The 11,898-nt window shown below is 44.1% G+C and overlaps 1 long non-coding RNA gene across 1 annotated transcript; it reads right to left on the bottom strand.

Annotated features, from left to right (window-relative positions):
- Positions 1-429: 429 nt before the first annotated feature.
- On the bottom strand, positions 430-9,591 carry LOC121689935. The gene is made up of 3 exons (XR_006024931.1): positions 9,413-9,591; positions 8,641-8,753; positions 430-456 (listed from the first exon to the last, which is right to left on the bottom strand). It is a non-coding gene; the product is annotated as an uncharacterized LOC121689935 (long non-coding RNA).
- Positions 9,592-11,898: the final 2,307 nt, after the last annotated feature.

Below are 11,898 nucleotides of genomic sequence, written 5' to 3'. Positions count from 1 at the left end.
TCTGATATGGCAAAATCACACTCACACACATACACACACACACACACACACACACACACATAATCTTTCAAACATGCTTCCACATATATACACACACACACACACATACACACCTAATAGTGCCTATTAAACACACATTTTTTGAGTATTGACTTGGCCTTTAAGGAGTGGCATTCAAGTACTTAAGCATTTTAACACATACAAACTCAAACATACATTTGCTCTCTCCACAACTAAATGGCACAGGAGACACATACACAGTGGTACAAGCCGTGTGTGTGTGTGTGTGTGTGTATGTGTATGTCAGTGTGATCAGCAGCCTCTGATGGTAGAGTCAGTAGGGCGCTGCGTGATTTAAGACAGGTTCTCCATTAGAGCTGTCAACACTCCCCTCCCCTGCAAACACACACACACAAACACACACACACACACACACACACACACACACACACACACCTCTGATGGTCTGTATTCATTGCTGCCACCTCTTATTTTAATAAGGTCTTATTGCTGGTGGACCACACTTCCTTGGCTGTGTGTGTGTGTGTGTGTGTGTGTGTGTGTGCGTGTGTGCATGTGTATGTGTGTATGTGTGTGTGTATGTGTGTGTGCACATGTGCGTGTGTGTGTGTTTATGTGTGTGTGTGTTTATGTGTGTGTGTGTGTTAATGGGCCTTTCTCCTGCTGTACGCCTTTGCAAACTGCCGTCTCTAAAAGCAACATTAGCCCACACTGGCCAAATACTGTACACTGAGTGCTGGCTTGGCTTTGTCTTCTTGGTACCTCTGCACACAACACAGCACAGCTGAGGATCCAAAAGGGCTGAGTAGGAAGGAGGGGAGGACGCACTAAAAACATACAGTCCTCCATCTCTCTTCCTCCTTCATCTCTCTTCCTACTCCATCACTCTTTCCTTTGGGTCTCTCTCTTCCATCTCCTTCTCTTCCATCTTTCACTCCACCATATTTCTCTGGTCTATATATCTCTCTCCCTCTCTCTCCATCTCTATTTCTGCCATCTTCTTGTCTTTTTTTGTGTGTTCATAGTGTATAGGGGGATGCTTAAGATACTAACGTCACTGATGAAAGGCTAAACCTTTGTGGTTTTTCCTTTTTCCTCCAGAGAAGAATGCAAGAAATGCTTTGATTACCTTCAAGGAGAAGGCTGATTGCGCAGAAGCAGTGCCTTGTGTAACGGAGGCAGACTGAGCTAGCGTGCTAGTTGCCCGTGTAAATCCTCACAGCCCTAACCATAAGAACGCTTCTAACCGCTGAGTTGGAAGCCTGGGCTTTTAGCTCAGTGGTTAGAGCGTTCGTCTCCCATGCCGGTGTGAGTGTCAAGGTGGCGGGTTCGAGGCCCGTGAGCGCGGCAAACGAACCGGCCTTGTGACACTTGCTTAGGCATGCTACAGTCTCCCCCTGTAGTGGACCTAGCCTATGCATGCTATAGTCCTTGCTATAACCAGGGGCGTCACTAGACCTTATTCACTGGGCACGTGCCTTAGTAAAAGTCTCCAGTGCCCCAGTAAAATTCTAGTGCGGCTCTAGCTGGAAACGGCATTCATGAGCGCATCTATGTGCCTGCTTTAGTCATGACCAGAGCCTGTCACTTACCAGCCAATAAAAAAAAAACAAGGAATAAAGAAAGGGGCCATAATAGCCAATCAGGAAATAGCACCTCTGTAGCTGGGTAAGATTGAATGCAACAACCAATGAAAATCGTTCACATGATTCTTCCGAGTGTTTCGTTGTACTGCACACACATACACTGTGGAATCCGCTGGAGCTCGTTACATCACTTTGAGCAGAGATAGTCGTCCCCTGTTTAATGTTACAACAAATTCACAACTTGTTAAACTGAAAAAATGACAAGTTGATCGCTGTTAGAGAGTGTTGCCCACATAACTAGCATCTTGTTTTTCAATGCTTAGGTCATTGTAGCCTAAATTTAGCAACAGTTTACCAGCTTGTGCTCTCTCCCTCACACACACACTCACACCATGCTACAGTAGGCTGCATGCACACATGCGGACAATTAATAATGATTTATACGTATACTGTAGAGAGAGTCCTGTAAAAGTAGCCTATACTGTTTGTGAAGCTGTCCTACTGTAAAACTAAACATAGCCTTCTGATAAACTATTCAGAGATGGACATCAGAAAATTCTTCCTGAACAGAGGCAGAGGGAGAGGAACAGTAAGGAGGATGAGGGAGGTATGACAATTTTGCCCACATTAACGGTAACATTAACATTTATGCTGGTAATAGCCAGTGCTGTGATTTGATTAATGGTTTAATGGCAAACTTAAATAAGTTTACTGCATTTGCAAATGTAGCCTAAGAATCAGAATAGCCATCTGTGTAGATTATTATAGGCTACATTTGCAAATTGTCACCAAAAGTCAGTATGAAGGCTTTAGTAGGCTATTTAAGCTACAAAGAACTGTAGTATTGGCAGGATGTCTATAGGACCCTTGCCTGGGAGGGAAGTATATCTCAATTTTGACTAAAAATAAGCTTCCCTCGTGTTAGTAGGAAAGCCTATTAAATTCATGCAGTGAGTATAGGCCTACTTATGCCTATGTGTTTGGATGTTGCTGGATAGTAGCTGCTACAACAATTGAGGGAGAGAGTGCTGGAGGAGGAGGAGGAGGAGGAGAAGGTCTAAGAGAGGGAGAAGAGAGGGGAGAAAGAGCACAGGCTGGGCAGTCCAATACCAAGCAGGGGGAGGAGGAGGAGGAGAGAGACAGGCAAGAAACGGATGATAACATGATGGGGGCTAGACGTAAAACTATTCAGAGTATGGAGGAGGATGTCTGTGTCCTAGGGGAGATATGTGATGGTCCAAATCAGGCTAGCCATTTATTTCATATTGCGCGCACAGTTAATTTTTTCGTTTTTTTAATGTATTGGGAGTTGGAAGCCTGTGCCCCAGCAAAGCTCTAGGTCTAGAATCGCCCCTGGCTATAACCCTTATACCACTGCTTGGTTGAATTTCCCATTGTCATGTGTTCTTTATAACCGTAGGTTATTTGCACACCTATGAAGTAGCTCCAGTTTTTTGGCAATATAACTTGGAGTGAAGTTGTCACGTTGCATCAGAGCTATAAAATAGCGATCTGACAGACTTTCAGAACATAGTAATATTGTAGCATATGACTGGGGTGGCTTTACGAGGTGTAAACGCTGTATTACTACCTCGAACGTACATTACTTTCTGTGAATCAACCCCAAATGTTAATACCTATCCTTGCCTATTTTAAGTGGGTATACTGAGATAGTGACGCTTTTTAAGTGGGTATACTAGTGCGTAGTCCTGCGTATCACGTAGATTACACCACTGCTCTTACTGAATTTACAGTGGATCTGTGTTGCAGGACTAACTTTAGATTTAATCAGCTTTTGTAACACTTATAAAGCACGATGGACCTATGATTGTCTGTCTAATATCTGTGTTATTTTTCTAATTTTCCACCCTTCCTTTGGTGAATTGAATGCCCTCTGTTTGCTGTCAATTACCCTTTAATTCTATTTTTGTTTTCGCCTCTTATGCAAATCCATTGTTTATCATAGACTGTGATGAGATTAGCTGGGCCGCTGGTATGCGGGGGCAAATGATACAATGTGTCTGTGCTGCTGGTTCACCAGTAAGCAGAGGGCTTAAGTGAAGTGTTCTATTTCTGGGTTGGTTGGTGTAGCTGGATGAGATCATACCAGTGGCTAAGATGGCTTCCTGAGAATCATTTCCTTAAAGTAAGTAGTTTCTGAGAAAAACAAACGTATTAGAAGACTTGTGTGGTGCTAGCAACTCTGCATGTTTCTTCTCTCTTTTTTATATTCAGGACCCAGGTGCAATATGCACTGACACACACACCCAGACACAAACACACACACACACACACCCAGACACACACACACACTCAGACACACACAGACACACACACACACACACCCAGACACACACACACACACACACACACACAAACACTCACACACACACAATCTTTGTCACTTTCCATCTCTCTCTCTCTCTTTCTCACTGTCTCTGTCTCTCTCCCTCCTCTCTCTCTCTCTTTCACTCACATGTACACACACACACAAACGGTGTGTGTTCTCCACCTCCAGGGCTGGGGTTGGTACAGGCTATGTGTTGTGTGCTGTTCTGTGCTGTTCTCACACACACACACACACACACACACACACACACACAAACACACACACACACACACTTGGCTCTTTCTCTCTCTCTGGCAGCTCTCTGTAGCAGGCCCCAGCATGGCTCTTTGTGAAGGATGCACCATGGCAAGGTGAGGTGCTCAGAGCCTGGTGCCTGGAGACTGGGGCCTGGAGCTCCAGTAGCAGGAGCTCAACACTAGGTCTGCTGCCTGCCTGGATAATGAAGAGCGGGAGCCTGAACACTGCCAGGCATCCTGTGCTGAACATGCCACGGCCATGGTTTGTCTACCTGTACCCTGCATATAAATACTGTTTTGTGATTGAATGTTTAACGTAATGACTTAAAACCTGGTGAAAAAGTTTGATCCCCGTTTCATACAAAGGGCCCTAATTTCAATGACAGGAACGTCACATACTACCAACGGTCACGTATGTCCAACCTCTTACGTGTATTTGTAACTTAATATTCATTTCTATACAAACCAAGACGGCGGATTCCTATAGAAACGCAAGCACCCACACCATACGTTTATCTACCAAAAATTACATTTTACCGTGACTCGAGGAGCTGTAAACAGTGTTGTAAGGCTGCGTGTACAAATCCGCTTGGAGCTCCAGTGGAATTTTGAATTGCGACGACGAGAATTCTTGGGCTAACTATTGATGTGCCGTGAGAAAGGTTGGGAATAAGTACCCACCAGTCCAGCACTAAACTCCGAGCGTGGTGAACAAAATCGGATATTTCAGGCAGTAAAAGCCCTGGTAAGAGCCAAACTAGATATTGTTCAAATCTACACACCTATGGCCACTGAAAAATGTAAGGTTCATAAAACAAATATTATTTTGAAGTATTAAAAAACATCGTTGTTTTAGAATTTTCGAACAAAATGGTTGGTAATTAGCACGTTTACGATAGTTTACTAATGAGACAGAATCTATTTGTTAAAAGACTGGAATGGAATATAATGGAATATAATCTGCATGTCATGGCCATTTTATAAATGGTCACTTTGGTTGAGACTGGTCATCCATTTTTGCTTTATGTTTATGTTTCATGCTTGTTGTTGTTTTATTTATGCTTTATGTTATGTTATCTTGTTTTGTAAACAAGAGAATACCTCTCATCCACATGTGTGCTCTACTCTCCATCTTGTTTTGTCGTAGGACTATTAGGTGCAGTGTGTCTGTCATAGGACTAATAGGTGCAGCTATAGGTGCAGTGTGTCTGTCATAGGGCTATAGGTGAAGTGTGTCTGTCATAGGGTTATAGGTGCAGTGTGTTTTTCATAGGAATGATAGGTGCAGTGTGTCTGTCATAATAGGTGCAGTGTGTCTGTCATAGGGCTATAGGTGTAGTGTGTCTGTCATAGGGCTATAGGTGCAGTGTGTCTGTAATAGGGTTATAGGTGCAGTGTGTCTGTGTCTGTCATGGCTATATAGTGCAGTGTGTCTGTGTCTTGTCATGGCTATATAGTGCAGTGTGTCTGTGTCTGTCATGGCTATATAGTGCAGTGTGTCTGTGTCTGTCATGGCTATATAGTGCAGTGTGTCTGTGGAGGGTTTTGATTATGGCGGGGTGGGGGTTGATGATGAACTGAGCGTTCCTGTGGAGGGCTTTCCAACCTGGGATGAGATATAGCGCTGTCCCCTCCCCCTTTTCCCTCTTCTCTTCCTCCTCTCTTCACCTCTCCTCTCATTCCCTTCATCCTCTATTCCTTCTCCTCCTCTCCTTCACCTCACATCTGTTGTCTGGTTCTCCACACGTCTGCAGTTATTCCTCCCCTCCTCTCCTTTCTTTTCATCTGTCAGTCTCTCTCTCTCTTCTTTAAACTGCTCTGAGGGGTACGTTGTATCAACGATCGCCCCCTCCCTGTTCCATATCTTCTTTTTCTCTTATCTTATCCTTTCATTCTCTCACATCCCTCCTTCTTCCTTTCTTTTATTTTTCCTCATCCCTCCTTCCCCCTTCTTTTCTGTTTCTCCCCTTTCTCCTACTCTGTTATTTATTTTTCTCATTTCACGTAACTCTCCACCCACCATTTCTCTCCCTTTAAATACTTTATTGTTTCTTTTATCATATTCACCACAACTGTTTACCTGAAAGCCCAGTGCATATTTTACACACGTTCACACTTTAAATACCAGTGCAAATTTTACACATGTACCCACACTCTTAATACCACTGCACATTTTACACACGTTCACACTATTAAAGGGAAACTTGGCAGGATTAGCTATATTTCCCCCTCTGCTGGAGAAATTGTGCATTGTGCTACTTCAAACTGGAAAAAGGTAACGATAAAGCACATGGATTTGTTTACAAGCCAGCATACCGGTTAGCATAAGTTCGGCAGAACAATGTGGATGTTACAAGGTAAGAAACACGATTTAAAACGAGTTTCTTGTTTCTCACTTCTCTTTCCGGGACGATAGTCTCAATGTTGCAAGGTTGGTTTCCGCCTGGGGATGCTAGGGGCAGCGGGGAAAGTCACCATTTCCACCGGAACAGGTCATTTAACCATCCAAATGATTTCTAAATGGGTTTATTACGTTGAAATAGTTGCCAAGTTCTCCTTTAATACCAGTGCACATTTTACACACGTTCACACTCTTAACACCAGTGGACATTTTACACACGTTCACACTATTAACACCAGTAAGTGTTTAGTATCTATTTATCCTGGATGAGTTCAGTCACCCATCACGTCTCAAATCCTCTTCATCTTTCTTTGTCCTCTCTCTCACACCTGGTCGGTCTTTATTGCTGTGTTTGTGGATGTCCACTGACTCACTCCTGTAGTCCACTCTACGGTATGCAGAAGCCATTTTGTGGAGCAGTTCCAATTCGCAATTGAATTGTGTTCACACTGTAGTTAGCCATAAAAAGTCACAAATTGCACTGTAGGAATGATGTGTAGTGCAATCTCCATAAGATTTCCAGTTTCCATTGGACTCATTGTCCCAAAGGCATATGGTCCATATGCAAACACACCCTTGATACTACTGCCGACAGTACTGGTAAGTTACCAACATGGCATGTTTTGGAATTTAGGGTCTAAAAAAACTAAACTATGATTTCCTGAATTCAATTTTGTCTTTCTTTCCATTAACCCCACCCACCCACCCAACACCCCCTCTACCCGGCACCAACGCAAACACACACACACACACACATATCTCCAGTATTTCTAGTTAACTGTAATCGAGGGAATGTGGAGGCCTGCTAAGCCTGCTGTCCAGCCCTGGGTCGAATGCAGCCCAGCTTTAATTGCATTCATTATCAGAGTGTGCAGCTCGGGGACTAGGCTCCCGCCAGATGTGGAATTTGACTTATCGCTTGTTTATTTAAGAAAATAAAGAAGATAAATAAATAATAACCGCTCAGAGATAATAAGTAATGTGAATGTGTTTGGGGGGATGATGGGATTTCCTCACTTTTATCAGAAAAACTGACTCTACCAACCAACCCCCCCCACCCTCCTCACACACACTCCCTTCCTCCCTCCCTTTCTTTCTCCCCTCTCTCTGTTTCTCTCTCTATCTCTTTCTCTCCATCCCTTTCTTTCTCCCCCTCTCTCTGTTTCTCTCTCTATCTCTTTCTCTTCCTCCCTTTCATAGGAACGATGAGGTGAGCTCCCCACCTCCCCCCTTCTTCTCTCCTTACTGGACTCTGCGAGATTCGCTATTTGCTGAGAAATTGGCATTTGAATGGGCAGAGGCCAGAAGCCATGCATGGCAGTGAGACAGATGCTGAGATAGCGGGATGCAGAAATGGGCTTTCTCTACGCCGCATGAGCACAAAGCACGGCCACTGCTGTAATTGAAAATGGTTAGAAATTGGTAGGAAAGAAGAAGAAGAAGAAGAAGGTGAAGAAGAAGAAGAAGAAGAAGAAAAAGAAGAAGAAGAAGAAGGAGAAGAAGAAGACAAATCTCAGCTATTGGAGTGATTTGACAACAGCACATTCATATAATGGGAAGTTTACTCACTCTATAGTGAACTGACACACTTAGTAACCACTTAGTGGGCCAAAACTGGATGGACCTTATACAGTAAGAGGTGTGTAGGGTGAGTCAGGAGATTCATGTCAAACCTGAGCCTCTCATTGATGGGGACCTATAATGGTCAGGTTGATTGTACAGTGAATGACTTTATGTCTTATGACTTTGAATGACAGATATTATGCTTTGTGAGTGTGGCAAGTGGTAGAGATTTTACACAATAGCTGACTACGCCACGATGGGACTTTCACCCAAAGATATAATTCAGAGATTAATATCCTTAACCCAGTAAGGCACTCAGGTTCGTAGAACTGACAGAGACATGGTTCCATAAAAACAATTATTTATTTTTACTGTAAATTCACATACACATAAAACAGGAAGAGGGCTGAGGCTTACCGGTGGGAGGGCAGTGGATAATAATGAGTATCCGAAGGAGGCACCCAATCACACGTGCTTGGTCACACACACACACACACACACGGCAATGATACACTCAGTGAGAGACAAATGTCACAGCACACAAAGATGGGAACCCATCACCACCAGGAACTGCTCCCACTTTCGGCTCTCAGCACCTAAACAGAGGGGACGGACAAGGATTACAGACAGCTCACATAAAGTGTAAAGTAAATCAAACAACCAATAAAACAAACAGTCACACTAAGGATCCGCAGCTTCACAGCCTCCCCTTAGTGAGGACAAAACAAATTAACAAAGATTAGTGCAAACAGAAAGACAAATCACAAAACAAAGGTCAACACTTTGGCGATCAACAGCACTAGGGGAAACGGCCTCCAGTCAAGTGTATAAGAAACAGACAGACAAACGTAGGCTACAAACACAGACAATAACAGGATACAACGCAGAACAGAGAAAAACAATCAATAAAAGAGGGTCTGTTCGTCAAGCACCCATTCCTTCCTAACGAGCGCTATAGCACCCGAATGAGTTCCAGTGGCTTTCTAGTCCAAGGCCTCTATGCGTAGTCCACTAGCGTAGGCTACGACAAGCTAGCTGCAGGCCACGTTAACCGCGGGACCAGTGGTGCGGATTAGACGGGCACATGAAAAAGTCGTAGGCTAAAAATTACGTAGGCAAAGCAGCAGAGTTCTTATCAATGTAGCCAATTGACAGCCGCTCCCCTGCTACATAGTGATCCCTGGAACACACAAAATACTCACTTAAAACAGGAACTACTTGAGTACTTCACTTCGTACAAATGGATATAACATACCCGGGGACTGCACTGGACGCACATCCAGCCAGCGGGAGGCCAATGCCGCACAGGGAGGGGGAGACTCTACGACAAAGCACTAAGTGTGAGTAACAATATAAAAAGACTTTACCAGTAAAATAGCACAGGAAGCGTGATCATACCTGCGGCGATGGCAATGGTCAGGACGGTAAAAAGGGGCGGGCCTTTGACGTCTGGCATAACACAATGAGGGTCCTTGAATTTAAATAGAGGCACTGTTGTACTGATTGGCCCATATCTGGCTACCGAGAGCCACTCACGATGCTGCCACCTGTGCTTGAATGAAAAGTGGGCACTGCACCACTTCATTCTGCTACATGAGAGAGAGATGTATATTCCGCTGTGATTATTTGGAAAACGAGACCTGAAGGTGCAATGCTAGATTTACGCATGCCGGTTGCTAACCAGCTGTGCTCTGTGGCTATGCTAGGTGAACGATTGCCCTTTTACTATTCGTTTATTTACTAAGAAATTGGCTTAAAAAATAAAAGTCCAACAATCGCAAAGCAGCTTTGCTGTTTTTGTTCCAAACCTTAGCTGATCATGTCACATTTGAGTCAAACCTTAGCTGATCATGTCACTTTACTACACAAGTTGAGAAGTAATCACTGAGTTTAACACTGGGAGACTAAACTAGCCTAGGCTACTTTCAGCTGACCCGTATTTGTGTAACCTAAAAAGGTTGGACATTCCTAGTAGCAAAATATGAGAAATCATCTGCAAAGGTTACATCATAAAACAAATGCATTTTTATGAAACAAAAATTATTTGCTTGACCATGTTCTGTCTTTTTTGCACTGGACTAGCCCATTGACTCATATGTGACGTGATCAGGCAAGAGGTTTGGAACAAAAACGGCAATGCCGCGTTGCAATTGTAGGACTTTTATTTTGACAAGTTGTCATCATTCTGTCTTCCACATTCATGAAAGGTTTGTTATGAATGTCTCATGAAACAGTCATGAATGCTTTATGTCAGATTTCAAGTCAAGTCAGATTTATTTTTAAAGCGCATTTAACATGCACATAGTGCAATCCAAAGCGCTCCACAAACAAGACACATAACAACAAGACAAAAGATGCCGGATGGAGCGGCGTAGTCGCCAGCGTACCCATGACATCAAGACAAGACAAATACATTTAAAAAATAACAAATACAAAAAATGCCGGACGGAGCGGCATAGTCGCCAGCGTACCCGTGACACCAAGACATACAAGTATAAGTATATATACTTTTTTGATCCCGTGAGGGAAATTTGGTCTCTGCATTTAACCCAATCGGTGAATTAGTGAAACACAAACAGCACACAGTGAACACACAGTGAGGTGAAGCACACACTAATCCTGGCGCAGTGAGCTGCCTGCTACAACGGCAGCGCTCGGGGAGCAGTGAGGGGTTAGGTGCCTTGCTCAAGGGCACTTCAGCCGCAGCCCACTGGTCGGGGCTTGAACCGGCAACCCTCCGGTTACAAGTCCAGAGTGCTAACCAGTGGGCCACGGCTGCCCCACAGACAGACAACAAAACAAATAAACAAATAAAAAAAGGAAATATATTTTAAAAGGGGAAAAAGTGATGTTAAAATTAGTCCAATCTCCAAACCAGCCGAAAATAACCAAGGGCAATGATGATCCGCGAAAACTGCGCACAGAGCTGTGTCTTCACAACCGATGCAATGCCAACAAAGTTCTTCAGCAACTGACCAACCCGGTGAACTCACTGGCAGTCCGGAGACAACGCCAACGTCAGAAGCTAGGCCTGCTAGACAACAGTCTGGAGATGATGGAAGCACAGTCCAAAGTACTGAGCGATCGTGCAGATCCGCAACTCGGTGGACCCAACAGCGACCGTCTGCCGCTCCGTGAGAATGCAACTCCTCACCGTTAACGCCAGTCTGCAGTTGGCATGGCAGCTCGCAGGTCAGCAACAGCTCGGTGGCCACGGCAGATCTTTCGCAGAGTAGCCTCGGTCCAGCTGTTCCAAGAGATCCCCTCGACCAGACAGTGACAGATAGTTTATGTGTAGTTTATGACAGCTGCTATGAATGTGCTATGAACTCACCCGTCAATAGGGTTACCACACGTTCTGGTTTTCCCGGGATTGTTCTCTTTTTTTAATGTCTGTCCCGGAAAATTGATAATCTTTCCCAGGACACCAAATGTCCTGTTTTTTGGTGCAAATGCACTTCTATTTTTTTGAAGTATTCCCTAGTTTCACTTTCAATAAAACCTACGTTCCGCTCCTGCAATCCTACTATTTTTCTTAATTTATCTTGATTGTATCCTGCTGTCGGAGGCTGGGATGCGCTTATTTGATTGGTTGTAATGCAGACCTGTGAAACGAAAGTTTACCTTAACCATCAACATCACCTAGCAACTACCGGCCGCGCGGCAGCATGTCCAAGAGAGTGAGTGCGTGCGGGTAGGCAACAGACTGGAGAGGGTAGCCTAGTAAGAAATTACGGTTCG

Source organism: Alosa sapidissima, chromosome 18, assembly GCF_018492685.1.
Source record: "Alosa sapidissima isolate fAloSap1 chromosome 18, fAloSap1.pri, whole genome shotgun sequence".
NCBI classification, from domain to species: Eukaryota; Metazoa; Chordata; class Actinopteri; order Clupeiformes; family Clupeidae; genus Alosa; species Alosa sapidissima.
This window is presented reverse-complemented; position numbering and strand designations above follow the sequence as displayed.